The following is a 21859-nucleotide window of genomic DNA, read 5'->3' as shown; positions in this document are numbered from 1 at the left end:
AGCCTCAGAGAAGCCCACCAGAGGTGGTAAGTACTAATTTGTTTTAACTCAAAATGGCTCACAACCCCCCTGAATGGTGTGGGGGGGGTCGATCCAGGGTTGAGTCAGGGGAGGTTCAGCTCAAGCCCAAACTGAACTGGTTCGACACTGAACCAGTTTGCACATCCCTATTCACAAACTTCAGATGTTCTTTGCCTCAGAGCAGGATAGATATATCCACAGGCAAATTATTAGATCACAAGAGTGATTCTATTTGGAGTGTGTAGAGGCCAAGAGGAAACTTGTGGCCTGCTATTAATTATACCAGCAAAAACCCTTGCTAGTTACTCCTTCAAGGGTACTAGAATTTTCAAGTCAATATAAAACCCTTCTCAAAATATAAGAGGGAAGCCTCATAGAAAATTTGGCAACTGCCGATTCATTCAGATAAAGATAGGAATTTCTCTTTGTTCTTGCATATAACAGCAGGAGATTCTGATAAACAGCCATCTCAGCTGGTCAACCAAGTATTAGTGGAGGCTTGAGAAGAGCATTTCAGAACTTTCTATGATGATCCAGTGGAGGAGTTAGAAATAGCTGATCTAATGATGGACGCACTACCCGATTATCCAGCAGTATCAGTATCTGAAGTTAATAAACTGATAGACTGCCTGGAGGTAGGTAAAGCCCTGGGCAGTGATTTTGTACTTCATAAGCTAATTAATTCAAATGCCGAGATGGGCACTGGTAGTGGCATCTCTCTTTATGCACATAGATTGCACAGCACATATTCCTAAAGACTGGGCATGGCAATAATTGTTCAAATATTTTTAAAAGGAAACAAATATGACCCTGCTAATCGACATCCAATTAGTCTGCTAAGTAGTATAAGTAAATTATATATGATACATTTGAATTGGAAGTTCCAAGAGTAGCGGGAGAATGAAAGAGGACAAACAAGCTTGTTTTAGGGTGGGGCGCTCAACAGTAGACCATGTATTATTACCATCATTATAGGTAAATATAGTAGTAACCCTAAAACTTCCTAATATGTGGTCTTTGTTGACTTAGTTTGCCTTTGACTCAATTTCAAGGTTGATCCTGTGGGATTATTATTATTGTTATTATTATTAATTCGATTTCAATACCACCCTTCCAAAAATGGCTCAGGGAAATAATACACAGAGAAATAACAAATAAATAAGATGGCTCTCTGTCCCCAAAGGGCTCACATTCTAAAAAAACAACAAAACACACACACAAGATAGACACCAGCAACAGTCACTGGAGGTACTGTGCTGGGGATGGATAGGGCCAGTTACTCTCCCTGCTAAATAAAGAGAATCACCATGGTAAAAGGTGCCTCTTTGCCCAGTTAGCAGGGATAAGTTTAAAGAGACTAAATATAGACAGATCCTCTTGCTCATTCAAAAAATGTATGTTAAAAGCACTTTAAGAGTGAGATGCAACTCACAAGATCTGCTTTCGAACACAGTATCAACTCAGAAAGGAGTGAAGCAGGGGTGCATTTTAGGGGTGCATTTTAATCCTTGTTTAATTTTTACATAAACTCCTTGGTAAGAAATGTGTCTGACCCAGATCTGCACACTCCCAAAATTGTGGAGCTAACTGTGCAAATCTTGTTATATCAGATGACATGGTGGTCATCTCGCATACCCAATAGGACTTAAGAGAGCTTTAGAGATCTTGGTGCAATTCTGTAAGTATAATCAGCTGCTGATAAATTTCCCGAAAACTAAGATTATGGCATTCTGCAAAAGCAGAAGAATATTAAATTGAACAAATGGGAGTAATAGAATTGAACAAGTTATATGTTTCAAAAATTTCAGGTTGGTCTTCCATTCCTTGGGGACATGGATGACGCATATAGAGTACGCCATGCAAGTGGCCCCAACAAGCACTTCATGCATTTTGAGATTTTACCATGCAAAAATATAAAAGAAATGTAAATTAATTAATTAATTAATTAATTAATTAAAAGGGGTCAGTTTGTCTCTGCAGCTTTAAAGTTATTTGAGGCTAGATCACTGGCACAGAATTTATATGGGGCCCAAGTGGGATTGTACACTAATTATAAACTAGAAGAGATAGTTCAAACTAAGTTTCTAAGAGCAATTCTCTGGGCCCCTAGGCATGTACCTAATATAATATTAAGGCTGGAGACTGGAATGCAGAAAATTGAAGGGCATGGTGGTTAATAATCAGTTATTGGTTGAAGATCCAGTTCTTACCAGCAGGGCTAGCCCCCTTTAAGTTTCAATCGAGCTGGAAGCAGACTTTAGTTAACGAAGCTCCTAACATATGTCCTGTCCACAGAGTTCCTCATGTCACTAGGTTACAGACAAGCCAAAGAAGTATCTAGGCAGAGACTTGTGGACACTGAATACCAAAATGAAATTAAAAGGGTATCTGAGGCCATGAGAGGGTGTTTTGCAAATTCTAGGTGGAAGCTTGCCAGCTATTTAGCTGCGTTAACCTTGCCCATACACCAGAAAGTATTTTTTAAAGAGAGATACAATGTCCTTCCATTGGAGGTTTACTAAAATCCCTTTGGTTAATCAAAACTGCCCTTGTGGAGATAGTGCAGACGAATTGGTCCAACATGTTCTGTTACACTGCTCTTTTTATAGGGATTGTCATAAATTGAAAACCCCTTTACTACTGATAAGAAACCTGGCATCACTTATAATGGGGCAAAATTTTGTCTGTTGGCTGTCAAGAATCAGCAGCAACAGCCAATTTGTTCAATATATTTAATAGTCATGATTAAGTTCCTTATCAGGGATATGCACAAAGCCAGTTTGCCTGGTTCAGTTCGAGTCTAAGATTTGGACGGGACATGTTTGGTTTTGCCCCCTTGAAGGGAGCGCCCGGCTCAGCTCAAATTCGAGGCAGTTTGGGCCCAGTTCAAAAGTGGCAGGGGGAATTACTTACCACTGCTAGCTGCGGGGGGTACTGTGGTGGCCACAGGGGGTGGGGATCTCCACAGGCTCCACCTCCCCCCACCAGCCTCCCTCCAAGTCTCCTGGGCCTGTTTTGGCCCTCTGCAAATGTGCATGCAGCTTTTTTTTTTGGCTGTTGTACATATGCATGGGTCATTTGCATAACCACACAACTGCATGGCCATGCGTGTGCACAGGTCATTTTTGGGGCTGCTGTGCATGGGCTATTTGTGTGACCATGTATATGCATGGGCCATTTGCATGACCATACAATTGTGTGGTCATGAAATGGTTTGTCTACATGTGTGGCAGCCCAAAAAATGGCTGCCACACATGCAGAGGACTGAAATGACCCCAAGATGGGCCAAACCAGCCCTAGGAGATTAGACAGGAGCCTTTCAGGTGAAGGGGGAGCCACCAGAGACCCCCTCATGGCCACCACAGCACCCCTCAAAGCTGCCAATGGTGGCAAGTAATTCATTATTTTACAGTATGTTAATGCCCCCGTCACCCTTGAACTGGGCCAAAACTAGCCCGAGAGGTTCAGTTGAGCCTCAGACCGAACTGGGTTTAGTTCATGGTCATGCATCTGAACAGGCCCGGTTCAAATCTGGTTTGATATCAAACCTGTTTGTACTTCTCTAATGGTGGTAGTTAAACTTAGTAGTCCCCCTCCCCTTATGTAACTGTACTGATGTATCAAATGTATCTGATCTTTGATTGTAAAAAAAATGACTTGACTATATCAAGAGGTATATGCTGACAGTTCCAAAGCAATATTCTGAGCACAGGTATATCACTGGGCTAGATCCCTGCTGCAGATTATAAGATGTCAAATTCAAGTCATTACATCCTTAAAAAAAGCAATGCCCTAATAACTAAAATGAAGCCCAAATTAGGAATAGGGATGGGCCCGGACCGGTCCAGAGGCCATTGAAAAGGCCTCCGGACTGGTCCGGACCTGGGTGGTTCGGATTGGGGGTGGGGGTCACTTTAAGAGCAGCAGGAGGATTTACTTACCCCTCCCGCTGCTTTCCGCTGTGGCGCCGTAATTAGTAGAGTAATTGGGGTGGCAGGATACCTCCCTGCCGCCCCTTCCCCGCTGCGGCACTGCAAAGCTCCCAGTAATGCTTTGCGCGCGTGCACGTCAGTGACGTGAAGCGCACGCATGACGTGCGCGCGTGCAAAGCATTACTGGGAGCTTTGCAGAGCCACAGCGGAAAAGGGGCGGCAGGGAGGTATCCTGCCACCCCAATTACTCTACTAATTACGGCGCCACAGCGGAAAGTGGCGGGAGGGGTAAGTAAACCCTCCCGCCACTCTTAAAGTGACCCCCCAGCCCAGTGCCGGACCGCAGTGTGGTGGTTCCGTGCACACCCCTAATTAGGAACAACTTTAGTCATGACATTAGCCCTGTGATGTTTGCATCTTTTACATAAAATCAAGTGCAGGGCACTCCAATCCTCATTGGGAGCATGACAAGAATAGGTGGATTTTAACCCTACTCATTGTTGCATGCTATTTGCTCTAAAAACAACAACAACAACAACATACTTCCATTGGCTCCAATGGGAGCTTTTTTTCTCCCAGGGCATAAGAACAGCCCTGCCCTCCGCCTAATAGTCATTGATAGACTTCTCCTCCATGAAGTTATAAAAACCCCTCTTAAAGCCATCCAGGTTGTTGGCTGTCACCACATCTTGTGGCAGAGAATTCCACAAGTTGATTATGCGTTGTGTGAAAAAATACTTCCATTTGTTGGTCCTAAATTTCCCGTCAATCAATTTCATGGGATGACCCCTGGTTCTAGTGTTATGTGAGAGGGAGAAGAATTTCTCTCTATCCACTTTCTCCACACCATGCATGATTTTATAGACCTCTATCATTTCTCCCTGCAGTCGTCTTTTTTCTAAACTAAATAGCCCCAGGTGTTGTAGCCTTGCTTCATAAGAAATGTGCTCTAGGCCCCTGTTCACCTTGGTTGCCCTCTTCTGCACCTTTCCCAGTTTGTACATATGCTGGTATCCTCTAGGACTGGCTACTGTAATGCACTCTACATGGGGCTGCCTTTGTACATAGTTCGGAAACTACAATCGGTACAGAATGCGGCAGTCAGATTGGCAACATATTGGCAACTACGTGATAACACGAAGGGACCATATAACACCAATTCTAAAAGAACTGCACTGGCTGCCAATATGTTTCCAAACAAAATACAAAGTACTGGTTAATTTCTATAGCCCTTAACGGCTTGGGTCCAGGGTACTTAAGAGAGCACCTTCTCTGTCGTGAACCCTGTTGCCTATTAAGATCATCTGGAGAGGTCTGGTTATGGTTGCCGCCAACTTGTTTGGTGGCGACTCGGGACCGGGCCTTCTCTGTGACTGCCCCAGGACTTTGGAATGTGCTCCCTGCTGAAAATAAGAGCATCTCCTCTGGTTTTTTTAGGAATACCCTGAAGATGTACCTGTTTCCCCAGTTCTTTTAACTGAAATTTAAGTTTTAAATTTTAATGTGAATTTTATCTGTTTTATGAATTTTAAATGATTTATATTATGTTTTAAATTTGCACACCACCTAGAGATTTCTATATCAGGTGGTATAGAAATTCAATAAAATAAATACAGAAATAAAATAAAGCCCCATCAGCCACAGTCCTGATTCAGGCTCCTCCCCTTCAACACATACACACAATTTACAGTGGAGAAAAGCAAGTACACCAGGGCCAAAGCCATATCTAATTTGACCCTTACTTTCTTCCTGCAATACTTTCACCACCCTACAACTCTACTAAAATTCGGGTTCATATTTCTGGTTCATAATCCCTCATGACATCTCTAGGCTAAGATGTTGTGTGTGCAGTGCCTCCACAAACTCAACATATCACATGAATTCTTGCCATACTCCCTATTGGCAGAAAAGGCAGGCTACACCCAGAGAAAAAGACATTCAAGTAAGTGTGGAAACCAAGTGTTCTGAACACAAAGGAAGGGATCACCATAATAGGGGGAAATGTTTTTAATAACAGTTACATTTGTTTAATTGGATGAGAACACCCCCTCCCCCATTCTTAGAGCCAGTTTATACATACAGCAGAATAAAATGGTACCCTTGTGGGGTGTGTGTGTCAGACTTCAGGAATGCACATAGAGAAGGGTGAGAAGGGTAGGAATCTTCATGTCTGAATACCCACACTGGGAAAAAAGCTCCCTACACACAGAAAAATAGCATTTGAGGGAGAATGCTAATCTGAATGTTTCTCCCCAGCATGTTATTTTTGTATGTACAGAGCATTGTTTAAAAATAGAGAAACAAAGTTCTCAGCTTGCCTGAAGTGGTGAAATTATTTAATGTAAATGACCCTTTGTTCTTAAAGTGCAGTATTCCCAAATGTCCACTTTGATTTTTACTAGAAAAAATAGAGGGTGGGTGTTTACTTGCTTTAAATCAAGGTGAATCCTTTAGGTCTAATATAAAAGCACACTCTGTGTTTTTGTATTAGGAGCAATACAATGCTTTTATATTTTAGTTTCATTTGACAGAAAGGAATCCTCAGAGTAGCAGTACATTATGGCCCTATATAGGTATTAATTAAATGTTGTCCTCAAATAGATGTCAGATTCCAAAGGAAGGGATAAAATTGAGTACAACCATCTAGATTTGTCCTAATAAACTGTTTGCAACATCTGTCTTTAAAAAAAACCTCAAACAGCCTGGAGGTCAGTTATGGGTATTTTTAACGAAGATTAATTCTGACTTCTAATTTGTATTCTTTTCTAATTAGTTTTTGTTTCCAACATAGGAAAATGGAATGGACAGATTTAATCTTAAGATTTGTTTGAAATGTGTGCCTGCAACCATATCATGGATAACATTCACAAGCAGCCAAGAGCTGCCGGTTTCCGGCAAAAAGCTCCAAGTGCTCAACTAATTTGAACTAACACCTTGTCATTCATAACACCATGGCATAAGCATAATACTTCATTTAATTTAGTAAATGCTTCTTTAGTAATTCTTAATAATTCAAAGTCTAAGCTATCCCCTGTTCCTAGGTTAGCAGGCTTAAATGTAACATCAAAACAGTTTAGCCAGCAGCAGTGAGTTTCTCCATGAAGGCCTTGATCAGGTCTTCCGATGCCACAGAGTGATTTTTAATCCTAAAACCATACAACTGATCAAGAACATAATAACAGCCCTGCTGGATCAGGCCCAAGGCCTATCTAATCCAGCAACCCATTTCACACAGTGGCCCCCCATATGCTTCTAAGAAGCTCACAAGAAAGAGGTGAGGAAATGCCCTCTCTCTTGCTGTTGCTCCCCTGCAACAAGTATTTAAAGGCATCTTGCTTCTGAGATTGGAGGTGGCCTTTGGTCAACAGACTAGCAGCCATTGATAGACCTGTCATTCATGAATCTGTCTAAGCCCCTTTTAAAGCCATCAGAGTTAATGGCCATCACCACATTCCATGGCAGAGAATTCCACAAATAAAGTACATGCTATGTGAAAAAGTATTTCTTCTTGTTAGTCCTAAATTTCTCAACTATCAGTTGGTTTCAGTGTTGTGAGAGAGGGAGAAACATTTCTCTCTGTCCACTCTCTCTAATCCATGCATAATTTTATTTTGTCTCCCCATAATTGGCTATTTTCCAAATTAAAAAGCCCCAGATACCTCATAAGGAAGGTGCTCCAGGCCCCTGATCACCTTGATTTCACTATGCTAAATAGTTGGGTCATCTGCAAATTTGGTCACCTCACTGCTTATCCCAACTTCTAGATCATTGATAAACAAGTTAAAGAGCACTGGTCCTAGTACAGATCCCTGGGGGACCCCACTTCTTACTTCAGACCATTGTGAAAACTGACTTATCTATTCCTATCCTCTGTATCCTGTCCTTCCACCAGTTACCTGTGAATCTGTCCCCTTAACCCATGACTGCTAAGTTTACTCAAGAGCTTTTGGTAGGGAACTTTGTCAAAAGCTTTTTGGAAATCCAAGTATACTATGTCAACTTTATCCACATGCCTGTTGACACTCTCAAAGAACTCCAAAAGGTTAGTGAGGCAAGACTTGCCCTTGCACAAGCCATGCTGATACGTTTAACAATTTTGTTCTTAAGTATGCTGGCACAGAAGTTAAGCTAACCATCCTATAGTTTCCTGGATCCCTTTCTGAAAGTCCGAGTTTCATTAGCTATTTTCCAGTCCTCTGTTCTGGAAAGAACAGAGCCTGATTGTAAGGATATGTTACATATTTTTGCTAGGAGATCAGCAATTTCACACTTGAGTTCCTTCAGAAGTCTTGGGTGGATGACATCTGGCCCTGGTGATTTGTTAATTTTTAGTTTTTCAAGACAGTTTAGAACATCCTTTCTTGTCACCTCAAATTGGCCCAGTTCTTCAGCCTCCAAGCCTGAGAAGCTCCACTGCAGAGTGTGTATATGGTCAGTATCCTCCACCATGAAGACAGATGCAAGGAACTAATTCAGCTTCTCTGCAATCTCCTTGTCCTTAGTAATCCCTTTCACACCCTCATTATCTAAGGGTCCAACTGCCTCCCTGGCAGGTTTTCTGCTTCTGATATATTTAAACAAGTTTTTGTTACTCCCCTTGAACTCCTCAAATTCTCTTTTTGCATCCCTTATTGTCTCCTTGCATTTCTTTTGCCAGAGTTTATGTTCCTTTCTGTTCTCTTCATTTGGGCAGGACTTCCATTTTCTAAAGGAAGTCTTCTTCCCTTTTATAGCTTCCCTGACTCTACTTGCTAGCCATGCTAGCATCCTCCTGAACTTGGTAGGACCTTGGTATACATTCCAACTGAGCTTCTATTATTGTGATTTTAGGTTCCATGCTTTCTGAAGGGATACGACCTTCCTGACTTTTCCTTTCAGCTTCCTTTTTTCCAATCCCCTCACTTGACTTACAGGACTGCCACAGGCTCACTGTGATGATAGAACAGCTCAGTCAATGGTATCTATAGAGGTGAAGCAGTCAAAGAGGTCAGAGGCCTAGAAGGATATTACAAAAGTGAAGAAGGGAAGGGAGCACACAACCCTTGCAAGGGGGATTCTGTGGAACTCTAAGCATATTGCACTAAAGGGTCCTTCGTCACATTAATCATAATCATTTAAGACATCTAAGCAACAGACACTTTTTCTGAGAGCTCATTCTTTCCTAAAGCAAACAGCCACCCATTATATGTCCTAGGAAATAGTCCTTGTATTCTTGCTTCATCCTCCAGAAGATTTAGTCGAGTGCACAAACTGACTTAATAAGGACCCCACTCCCAATGAAATTTAATCATGCACATATGCAGCAATGGTAGGTTCAACATGTGGGCTCAGTACATTACATCAGCTAAAGCTGTGCCTGGTATATTTATGGACCACAGACAGAAACACCTGCATGTGCGTCAGAATGTAGGACTTGATGAGTTGTACTAAATTTATCCCACTTTGTATTTACTCTTGGCATTTTTTATGGTTTACACTATTTACTTCGAAGATATCCTTTAGAGCAGACCTACTAATGTAGGTTCCCCCAGCTGTTTTTGAACTACAACTCCCATAATCCCCAGCCAGTGGCCAATAGCCAGGGATTATGGAAATTGTAGGCCACCATTGGTAGGAGGACCAAAGTTGAGCAGCCCTGCTTTAGAGTTTGTTGGTTTTCTTCTGCACGGGACTAAGAGAGAGGGAGATATTTTCTGTTGAAATTTGGCTGGTTTTAGGTAAGTTAGGCTCTAATCCTAACTACATTGTCCCAAATAATAACCTCATGTGTCTGCTATGCATATAACACATTTGCACACTCGGTGGTGCTTAACTAATTTCAAAGGAGGCAGAAGAACTACACTAAGAAAGAAATGTGCCCCAAAACTGTGCTCTCCATTGAAATAGTTCAATCGAGGAGCCCTTGCAGACAGAGAGTTCTGTGTACATGTCAGATATTCTGCATGTGTAAGAAATCATTAGACTGAGGTGGTTTAACCTATCTGTCTGTTTTAAAATAATTAAACTGGTCCTTACAGGTCAGACAGTCTTGTTATGGTGGTGATTTTATTTTACAAAGTATAGTTCAATGTAATTATAAATATATAACAAGATAAAGCTGCTGGACAATTTTAAATGTGCATACAGTTAAATAAATTAATGTACAAATAAGGAGTGTCATTTTCATTTCTTCAAAGGGGATAACCAGAACAGCTTTGGCATACATACTTGGGGCTTGCCTTGCAAAAATCACAAAAGTGTATATTTATGAAATTTATTTTTCCAGCATACTGGACAGCCTAATCAATAAGTCAATAAAGGAAGGTACAAGTTACATGTTACCCTAATAACCTGCTTGGCCCTTGGTTTTAAAATGATAATACCATGGACAGCCAATGGACAGCATGTGGGGAGGAAATCTTTAACCCAATAAGGGGTTAATAGGATGGAGTAAAGGAGTCACTAACCCAATAGTGCCAATACAAGGTTTCCTCCTAGGACAAATAGCAGCCACAAGGGGGCTGATCTGAATCAGGACTGTAGCAAGGGAAAAGAAAGCCCCACTCTACCCATGCCACAGTCCAAAACCAAAGCACTACCTCCCATGGCTGCTACTTATATAATGAGCCAGTTCAAACAATCCTGTTCACTGGCCCCACCCCACAACATAATGAGATACACAAATACACATGTCCTGCCCCCTGTGTACTGTTCAGCTTGGCATAATCGCATGAAGAGAAGTTCAAATGAACCACACATACTCCTCCCTTTATGCAAAGCAGAACAGAATGTCTGGGAAAGAGTGGGATGTGTGCACCTCAAGTCCCTCATTGCATGGTGGACAGGGCCACCAGATAATATTGTCCACACAAGCCCTAGCATGTCAAGGCCAAACCTTGAGATTATAATACGTTGTTTGTTGGCTTTCACTGTATTTGCATTTCATACCAAACTGAATTACTTGGGCTCAAGCCACATCAATCAGTTGGATGAATTCCAAGTACTCTGGATTAATTCATTTGTGGATCACAATAAGCGCATTCTGCTGGTTTGACAGTGTCATACAAAGATACATCTGGATACCCCAGGGCCTGTGCTGATGAAGAGCACAGTTCTCAGAGGTGCTTGTTCCTTCACTTAGCATGAAAAGGGCCAAGGGAGGAACATGTTTTAGAAAAGCCACATTATTTCTCCCCTCCCTCTCACTCTCTAAGTGCTTTCAGTCTGTTGAGAAAGCAAATACATCTTATCTGAACTAAACCACTCGAAGAAGAATATAATTCAAAGGCTTGCATACAATTTCCTTTCTGTTCTAGTCCCAGAGGAAAAGTAAAGCCAGTTTTTGATTTGGAAAACTTTGAGAGGCACAGTCAGAAGAGAGACTATAAATATATGCTTATAGAGCTAAACAAAGAAGAAATGTTCTTTAGTTAAATAAAGAGTCTGGTTTCGATACACCAGGTGCTTTAATTGTGGGGGGTGCAGCTGCCTAAGCAATTAGCACTTTGGAGTTCTTCCCCTTCCAGCCTTAGCATTTCTTGTAATCAATTGTAAAGTTTCTATTTACATCTTCTCCCTTTCTTTAGCTTTTGATTTTGCATGCAGAGCCAGGATGCGATTAGGCATCTTAAAAGGTTTAGGAATTAACTTCTTAAGAATTAAGTTCTTAAGATTTAACTTCCTAAGACCACACAAAATTAGAGTCTCTCTGCTTTAACATTCACCCAATAACTCCAGGATATACAAACCTTTTCATTATGCAAACACACCATCATCACAATCAAACGACATACAGGCAGAACTGAGAAAGTAAAACTCTGACCCTGCAATTCTTTCCTAAAATTATTTGCAAGAATATTTCATCCAGAACCTTCAGCTTAACAGCAAGGTGAACAAACAGAGAGCAAAGCTGATCAGTTCTAAGACTTCCCCATACTTGTTTCAGCCAAAGCTCTATACACTGGGTCATTAAATAAAGAGAAGTGCAGAGTCAACAGACTCTTTCTCCTCATCACAAGCCACAAATTCTCCTTTAATCTGCCACTAGCATGCATATACCTTTGGCATGGAACTACTGTAGATTTGCAAGGAGACTATAAAAATGAATGTAAGCTTAGATGAGACTTGGATGTTCCCAAATGACAGATAAATCTTCCCATGCCAAGTTGTTTTCAGTTGCAAATGCTCCCAGCAAGTAATTTTTAACGAGTGCTTTAATTTCTTTTAGAGTTTGACTGGAAATTGTGCTTTTATTACCCAGTAGATGCATCTCCTTATATAAGAACTGCTTCTGTTAAATTTTCTAGGGAGGGGACATACATTAGTAGTAGAGCCCATGCTCTTCATACATCTGGTCCCAGTTCAATATCTGTACTTCTAGAAAAAGAAAAAGATCTCAGGTAGCATGGATCTTGAAGAACAGCTGCCACTCAGGAGACAATACTAGGCTTGATGAACCAATCAAGTCAGTACAGGGCGGCTGCATTTTTTTTATTTAGAACAATTTAACCTGCCCATCCATAAAATAAATCAGTGCGGGGGGAATACAATTAATGAAACAACAAGTTTAACATCTACAAAACAAACAATAAAGACAATCAAATAATTTAAGCAGCATTGTCAAGCATTAAGTGCAACTCAAACTGGCATATTTAGCAATCAAAAACAAATATAAAGAAAGGTTTCAAGACCCATTTAAATGGACAAAGTTCTTGGATCTGGCAGATTTCTTGTGGATGATTTCACAATCTTGGGACTATAAAATAAAAAGCTGTCTCAGCTGTCACTACTGATTTTACAGTAGCAGACACTTGCAGCAAGTTGTCTTTACTAAATTCCACTGTGAAGGGGGTTACATATGAGAGAGGTCACTTCCTCAAATGTCCTGGAGCCCAGCCATAAAAAGTGCCACCACCTTGAATTTGACCCAAGAACAAACTTGGAGCCAATGGAACCCACAAAGGCCAACCCCATGTAGAAAACAGTACAGTAGTCGATGAGATCTTACCAGGGAATGTATGTACTAATTTCCCCTCTTCAAAAAAGGGCACAGTTGCCACATAAGTGAAGTTGGCAGACCATGCTTCTGGCTATCACCTCAACATAAAATCAAGCAGGCGGCTCATATCCAGAAGCACTTCCAAACTATGAATGTGTTCTCCTTTCTGAGGGAAGTGTGATCTCACATAGAACTGGCATTTCCATCACTTGAGCAAGATTTGCAGTGCCCAATATGAGCAACCCCTTGTCTGAAGGGAGCTTCAACTGGTTCACTGTTATCCTGCCTAGAGATATGAAGACCTGGAGGAAAACAGTTTTTCCCCGGGGGGGGGGGTAATGTGGGGTTTTTCCAGGTCTTCACTTCTCTAATCCAGCCCATTACTGACTTCAGACAGTCACTCAAGAAGAAAAACTGCTACACCTGGGTCAGACAGAAAGGAGAAATAGATTGAGGTGCCATCTGATGACAATCTCCTCCAAAATTCTGGATAACTTCCCACAGGAGTTCATGCAGGTCTGAAAAACATGGAAGGCAGAATAGATCTTTTAACTGAAGGACTCCACAAGTGAGCTACCAACAGAAAGGACAACAGTCCTTCATCACCACCATTTTGAAACCTCCCAGTGAGGCAGGAGAATAACCATTGCAAAACAGTGCTGCCCCCCCACAACCTATCATTCAACCCCAAAGGACACCATGATCAATGGTACTGAAAGCTACTGAGAGGTCCAGGAGAATCCATAAGATCACATTCCCTCTATCTGTTTCCTGGTGAAAAGAAGCAATCAAACAATGTCAAACCTTGGCCAGAAACTAGATTTAAATTGATCTAGACAATCTTGCTTAATCCAGGGGCACTTGGAGCTGTCCAGGTATTGCCTGCTCAAATACTTTGTCAACAACAAAAAAACAAAACAGAAGGTTCAACACTACTCTTTAGAAAGAGTCTCACTATTACCTTCTTCAAACTTGATGGCATACTGCCACCTTTCCTGTTCTGCCTGCCCTGGGCCCCTGCACTTTGCTGCCCCTTGTGGCAGCCTGTTACATTACAGCAGACTGCTAGGCTTCTGAAGCCCTGGACAGGTTCCACCTCTCAGGATCACTCAATGGCCTTTCCCTCTAGCAGGAAGGATCAAAGAGCTCCTGGCTGAGGCAGTATCAAAGTATTCTTGCTCCTGATGTGTTTATCTTGCTACTTCTCCTGCTTGGTGTGACCTCCGCCTTCATTCATTCATTAATTCATTTGATTTCTATACCGCCCTTCCAAAAATGGCTCAGGGCGGTTTACACAAAGATATAACAAACAAACAAAGATGGAATCCTGTCCCCGAAGGGCTCACAATCTAAAAAGAAACATAAGATAGACACCAGCAACAGTCACTGGAGGTACTGTGCTGGGGGTGGACAGGGCCAGTTACTCTCCCCCTGCTAAATAAAGAGAATCACCACATTAAAAGGTGCCTCTTTGCCAAGTTAGCAGGAGTAAGAGCCTTGCTCTTGACTTCCGATTACCTGCCTGACCCCCTGGCTTCAGACTCTTCATACAGATTGAACATCATTCCTGACTCCTACTTTGACCCTTGGCTCCTGACTGTCTACCTGGCTTGACTGCTGGTGTTCCCAATCCTGTGCTCCCTAGTGACTGCTGCCCATGGCTCAGCTGCCTGACACCATCCTTCAGGAACATATTAACAATCATAATCAGATCTTTTAACTTCTTGGCACTCACTGAAAGAAGTCAAGATGGACAAGGGTCAAGCAGACACATTGTGACATAAATAGTTCAAAGTATCTTTTCTCTTATTTTCAAGTGTAAGCAGTTAACACACATTCAACAGCATCAATCCCTGGACACTTCCACTCTTGACTCTGCTTGACCAATTGAGTCAAAGGTATAACAGATTTTGACAATTTTATTCATAAAGTACTTTGCAAAAATGTCACTGACAGCCACTGAGAGCCCAACTCTTCCACCAGAAAAGAGCCAGGATCTAAAAGCTCCTTAGCTACCCGCAAAATTCCACTGGATAAGACTGCAGTTGAAATGATGCAGAGATCTCTTCATTACCATTTCCACCAAGGCACAATCTTAGGGTGGGATTTCTTTCATTTTAAGTTTTCCTCCATTTATGGAAGAAAAAAAACTCATATCTTGCAGTTTTCAATTAAACTCAGGGCAGGTCAGGGCTTTGGCAATTGAGGAAGTATGCCTAGGTGCTACTATGTGCATCAACCAAGTTAATTTCCTATTTGGTTAAGTAGTAGAGTTTTGGCTGAATAGCTGGCCAAATAGTTCAAATAACTGTCCAGTAGGGATGTGCAAACAGGTTTGATGTTGACCCCATTCGGTCCAACACCCATCCACCCCCAGCGATTCGGGGATTTGCGAGTATTTAAAAATTAAATATTTTAAAAACAGTATTTACTCCCATGGGGAGGGCTTCTCTGAGTCTGCGGGGGGTCAACAGAGGTTCCCCCTCCCCCACCAGCCTTCCTTGTGCCAATAATTGCCCAGGTCAGACATTCTTCTGCCTTTCCAAGCCTTTCCCTTTCGCAGTGATGATTTTGGAGGCCACCACACATGCACAATGGGCCACTGCGTGGCCAGGTCATGACCCAGACCACACTGAGGCCCATTGCGCATACGGGGCAGCCTCCAAAATGGCCACCGCGAGGGGGGAATTTCCAGAAAGGACCAAATGACACCTGAACTGGGTGATTTTTGGTATGTGGAAGACTAGCAAGGGAAGGTGAACCTCCACAGAACCCCCACCCCCACCCCACGGTTTCGGCCACCAGAGGGAAAACGTACTAAAAAAAATTTTAATGACTCACAAAACACACACCCTGCCTGAACTGAACCTCAGGGGGTTCAATGGGGTCAAAACCAAAATGGCCGGTCCTGTTTGGATCTGGTTCTAACTCAAACCAAACTAGGCCATCCGGTTTTGTGCACACCCCTACTGTCAAGTGCCACCTTCAAATCATGCAGATTCAAAAGGCTTCAAGGTTGGACCATCCTAATAAGCTCTCTCCCCAACTTCTGCAAGAAGCTCCTTCATTGCAAAGGTGAATCTGATCTAAGGTTTAAACCCTTTCAGTGTCATTCCCAAGGAAGGCACTTCTCTAGACTCAGAGCAGAAGTGGGTGGGGGGGAACTTGCCAGTTGCCAGAAACTGACATGCATAGGTATCAAGATGCCCATTCACTAGCCAAGTAAAACTGACAAGATATTGCAAACTGTTTGTCAATATCACCTCTGCAGTGAATGAAAATATCTTGACTCACTGCAGAGGTGGAGAAATGCTTTCAATTTCACAGTTGCAATTTGCAGCTGTCCTGCAGAAATCTGACTTTGTGCAAGATGTTTCACATCCAAAAACATTTAATTTTTAAGCAACACGTGCAAGAGTTTAGGCATCAAGTCAGCAACACATTTTCCCCCTACAGAAATAAAATGAAATAGGATTGGACATAAGGAGGTTACTAGACACATGTTCAATGCAATAGATTCACTGAAACAGAAACTGGTTAAAAACTGCAGCATTCCTGAGAGAGCAAGAGCCTGTGACAGATGTTTTCTCCTCATATGTGACACCATTTCTAACCACTTCAATGGATGGACATTTGTATGTTTGTTCAAGTAATGTGAAGTCTTATTAAGCAGATTTGGGGCTTTAAGGCTATAGGACAGTCCCCAAATTATGTATAAATTAGTTAATACGGTAAATGGCTGCCATTCATATGGTAAGTGGCTACCACCTGTGCCATTTTGTGTGTAAATGTATCCTACCCATTACATTTGGTAGAACATGATTATATATCTTGTCACGGTGAAATCAATGGTGAAGAGTGACCGTGTGTGAAGTCGAGGAATTGCACACAAACTTGTAGACTCTTGATTTGTGAATTGATGTATGGGGCCATTGATGAAAATGGAGTAAGGGTCAAAACCTGTCTGGCCAATGGCTTACCATTGACAAATAGTTCATATGCTACCTGGTTGAGATATTTTGTATATCAGCAAACCTGAAGTCTCTCTTGCAAATTAAGTACTGGACATTGTCTATTATATTTTAAGCATGTTTGTTTGTTGCCATTGTATATCTGGGGATATTTTATTAGTTGATGTTATTTTTAAATAATGTAGCATGTAGTCCTTTTCTGGTTTTGAAGTCTGTGGGAAATGTGCCCTAACACATAAAATATTGGTTGAACTATAATGAGGCCACCCACCAGCCCTGTGCTAGGGGGGTGGGAGGGTGTTTTGTCCCCTTAGGGAGGAGAGCTGGTCTTGTGGTAGCAAGCATGACTTGTCCCCTTAGCTAAGCAGGGTCCACCCTGGTTGCCTTTGGATGGGAGACAACCTGTGAGCACTGTAAGATATTCCCCTTAGGGGATGGAGCCACTCTGGGAAGAGCATTTAGGTTCCAAGTTCCCTCCCTGGCAACATCTCCAAAATAGGGCTGAGAGAGATTCCTGCCTGAAACCTTGGAGAAGTCACTGCCAGTCTGTGTAGATAATACTGAGCTAGATGGACTTATGAACTGACTCCGTATATGGAAGCTTCCTATGTCCCACAGGCAGCACGGTGGCCACCTGTGGTTGGAGAGCAGAGATATGACAGCTGCTGCTCGGCCTGCTCACTCTTAAGAATCAGTTGGTGGGTGGGCGGGCTTCCCCTCCCTCCCTGGTTATAGAGCAGGCTATGGCTGGTTGCCCCTTTGTGGAGGCAGAGTAGGAATCTTTTGTGGAGGCAGAGTAGGAATTTTTTGCACTTCACCTAATTGGCCTTGCGTGACGTGTTTTTTTTTTAACCTACTCTGTTCTGAAGCTGTTTGAGATTAATTAGCTAAGTCACCATGGGCATGGGCAGTGCGGGGGGGGGGGGGCGGGGGGGTGGCATTTGGTGGGAGTTTGGAATTTACGTTGGTGTACTTCCTGGGGCTATTTAAATCAGGCGAGTGTGCAGTGTGTCCTTAGATGCTTCACAGTTCAGGGGCTACATTGCATACTCTCCTGCTTCAAGGACTTTGCAACTTCAAAGGCTGTGCAGCCTTGGGGGCGGGAAGCCCAAGAAAGAGCCCCAACCCACCAGGTTGGCCATGGAGGACAGGTATCCGCACTGGCATAATGCCTGTTTTGGAGTCAGGATATGTCGCCCTTCAGGCTGGGGAAGGGCAAGGTCGGTCCAACCCCAGCATAGGCAAGTCCCACACTGTCTGATTTTGTCTTGCAGAAATACAATTTGAATTAGTAAACAAAATTGTGGCCCTTTCTTCAAAGTTTGGCTTCATGTGCATTTCTGGGGGTGCTGTTCTGGTGGGTGTGGGACAATATTATTTTAGAGGAGGGGCTGTAATTGTGGTAATGTGTGCTGTGTGGATCTTATACTTTCACACATACAGAGTGCTTGGCTTCAACATATCAATGCTTTTCTGTTGTGTCTGAGCATGCTTTTGGACACAGCCAACTTCATATCTACCAGATCACTAACTATACAAGCGGTACTGGGACTTTACAGGTAGGAAAGCATGTCTGCACATAACAGAATTAATTTCCCTCACTTCTAAATAAAAAGTGAAGTGTACCCCACCCCACTTCAGAATGTGTATCTTCCAAAATACAAAGTAGCATCCCTGTACTGCTGATCTGAATGAGTAATACAATCCATTATTTTACCATTCCAAGTAGAAGCTGAAAAGGATGATTAAATGGAAAATATTGTCAGCTTTGAGAAAAATGAAACGTAAGATTAAATGTTCAAACAATAGTAAAAAAGCAAGAAGTAAAAGGTTAGTAAAACAATACCTTTTTCAGGATGAAAGTTCATGGTGTAATAAGTGAGTTCTTGAGTTACACAGAACTTTCCTTCAACTGGATGCAATTAAAAAGGCAAAGTAGAGGTTTCTTGAAAATTATACATTAGCATATTCTGCAGTCTCAGTTTTAAGATTCCTGTAAAAACAAGTTTTTGAACTATACCTTATTTATTGAAAGCATTTCTATACAAATTTTCATCAAGCACTTCTCTAAAGTTGTTTATGTAAGTTATTAATAAATCAGTTCATAATAAAATGATAAAACAGAATACTCAGTTGTACTAAAGATCTCACATTATTATTATTTTGAGGCATGCTGGCCCAGAGAAGTCAATTAAGACCATGATCCTCTGTATGTCTATTCAAAATTAAGTAACATATATTTCAATAGGGCTTGCTTCTAGGGTGCTCAGAATCCCACTTTGAAATCTAAAACCCGCAGTAATCAGATCCTGTCTCTCATATTCCTTTTTGGCTAATCCAAGAAAATGGTTAATTTGAATCAGGGCTCAGAATCAAAAGCTGGTTTGAATGCTATGATTCTGTCACAGCAGTTAAACCAGTAAGCATGAGCAGATTGCCTTGCTTACATTACTCGTTAACTATAGCAGCCATATTTAGAGGATATGCGAGATCTTCTTTATTTTTTGAATACAACCAGCATTCTTTCTCTCCTCTCATTCCCAGCATCTACCTGGTGACTAAGCTGGCCTCTAACGTGGATATAAAAGTGAATGGATGGCTGCAGTGATCATCTTCCTCTCATCAGGTTGGGGAGACAGGATGACCTACTGCCAAAGTTGACTGAGGGTAACCTTGGCCAAATCGTGCCCATCCAACCATCCCCTAGCATCAGAACGCTAGCACAGCTGTTCACACTTATGAGTCCTGATTGGTCAATTAATTTCATTAAAAGATCGTTGACCAGGCCTGTCAATCTTCCTTTCCCTTCTCGCCCATTCCTCCAGTAGTACCTCAGGATGATTTCTACTGCTGGGGGACTGTCTTCCCCTTAAAAACAAACGAACGAACAAAACAGTGCCTTTGAGTTTCTGTATGAACTTGTCTGCCAAGTTCTACAAAGACAAGGCTGAAACTGACTAAGAAGGCTGCTAGTCCACCATGCCTTAAACTGGGATAAATATGAGCAAGGCAGGATGGAGATGTAACAACATAACCTAGCAAGGTATCTCATTCACCCTGATGGACCAGTCTCACCTGCTGATATCAGAAATCCTAGGTCAGTGAATCTCTATCTTTTCTTAATGTCCAATCAACACACACAAAATTGTGTATAGCTGAACTCAACACTCAATTCAGCTTGGGATTGCACGGACATGTTTGAAATTAAATATTATTTGACAGTAAAAATATGCTGAAGCAATGAGATAATAAATTGGTGGGGAAATAAACAGTGTGGGCCTGAAGTTCCACAAACCAGCCAAATAAACTTCTAGGCCAGAATCCAAAGAATTGAGATAGTAGTTCTGTAACCCAAGGGAGCTCTCTACTTGTTTTTTCTCAGTCACACTGTCTAACAAGCTGAGGGAAGTTTCAAAAGGAGTTTGATATGGCAAGGACTACTCAAGGAGGTGGGGAGGAGACAAGAACTTCACTGGACTAGGACAGAGGATCATAAGCAGATTCCTGGATCCTAGTTGTCATCCTAGTTTCTTCATTCAATAGGACCCTACCCTGAAGTATGAATAAATATCTGTTTATTTATTTAATGTAATGCAGCCCAATCTCATGCATCAGAATCACTCCACCCTTCTTTGCCAGTTTACCTACACCCTAGACAAAAAAGCAAGTGGTCTGGTGGAACAGTATTTAAACTGCTTGGGCCTGAGTTAACACAGGAGTTGGTCCATGACCTAATTCATCCTCAACTGAGCTGAACTTTAAAAGGTTAAAATGGTGATTTAGGGAGCTCCAATGCTCACAGCAGACTTTGCCATCCTCTGACACCAAGCCTGCTATGTATATGTATGTTAATAAACACAATTATACAATTTATGACATTGCATACTACTAGTTATACTATCAGTGTCAGCACAAATATTTTAATGAATACTTTTTTTAAACTACGTAAAAAGGCACTTCCTATACCTAAACTACATCTTTATTTCATATTTCAGTCAGATGCCAATATGTGCATTTTCTGAAGGTAAATAATCTAAATATGAAATGTTTATAAAAATGAAATCATTTATTCCTACTATTAGACAGACACCTTCCTCCCTATAAACATATAAATAAATCTGAATTTCATGAAGTAGTATGTTGTACAACACAACAGCATTTTTCTAAAAGATGCGCTACAGTTAATCTATACTTCTACTTTGCAAAGAAAAGTGCATTTTCAAAAGCACTTTTTAAGGTGGGGAATGATCTATATTTACATCAAAGTAATTTTATTTCTAAAACTGTAAAGTACAACCAGCTGACCAATCCAATATGTTGTTCAATAACTGAAATTAGAACCATAGTGTGATGATTATTATATTATTATTAACACCACCACCACTCAAAAAGAAACTCAATAATTCTCCTTGAGCTCTAAATTGTACTTATTATCTTTCTCTGTGCCATTGTATTGGTCTAATTATTCCCAAACTCTCTGCATTTCTTTCCACTCATCTTGCTCAGAAAATACAAGTAAATCCCTTATGCTTTTACCTTGCCACATTCCATTTCCCCCCGGCGATTAACAACTGAATGTTATCATGCAACAGACAGATTTCAACATTGCCCTGTCGATAAAAGCTCTGACATTCTCAGGTCAGTAAAGAGGGAAGCTGTCTTTGACTTATATGCCCTCTCATACATTATCCTATGCAGAGTTCAGTTTGAGCTAGGGCTCAGCAGAGCTTAGTCCATGAACCTAGTTTTCATGCCAGGACTCATCCCTGGCACATGTAAAGAAAAAATACAGAAAAGGCCATCCTCCTTGTGCCTTTCTGTCACCAAAAGTCACCATGAACTCTCTAGGTGCACCTCATATCTTCCACCTTTAAATTAGATATATCTGTTTTACATTAAACAAACAAAAATAATTCAAATTCAAATTCAAAGTGACAATCCAGTAGACTATGGAGCCC

General features: G+C 41.6%; 1 protein-coding gene across 7 annotated transcripts in view; it reads right to left on the bottom strand.

The window, feature by feature from the left end:
- The window catches only part of GRM8 (glutamate metabotropic receptor 8), a 791912-nt gene that overhangs the window by 698253 nt on the left and 71800 nt on the right, over positions 1–21859 (bottom strand). The window contains exon 1 of one of the 7 annotated variants that reach the window (XM_053256773.1): positions 18748–18765. The exons of the other annotated variants lie outside the window; for them this stretch is intronic. The gene's annotated coding sequence lies outside the window, so the exon portion shown is untranslated. Of the gene's footprint in view, positions 1–18747; positions 18766–21859 lie in introns of those variants that run through there. 7 annotated transcript variants of the gene reach the window in all.

The sequence above is a fragment of the Hemicordylus capensis genome, chromosome 5, assembly GCF_027244095.1.
Source record: "Hemicordylus capensis ecotype Gifberg chromosome 5, rHemCap1.1.pri, whole genome shotgun sequence".
NCBI classification, from domain to species: domain Eukaryota; kingdom Metazoa; phylum Chordata; class Lepidosauria; order Squamata; family Cordylidae; genus Hemicordylus; species Hemicordylus capensis.
This window is presented reverse-complemented; position numbering and strand designations above follow the sequence as displayed.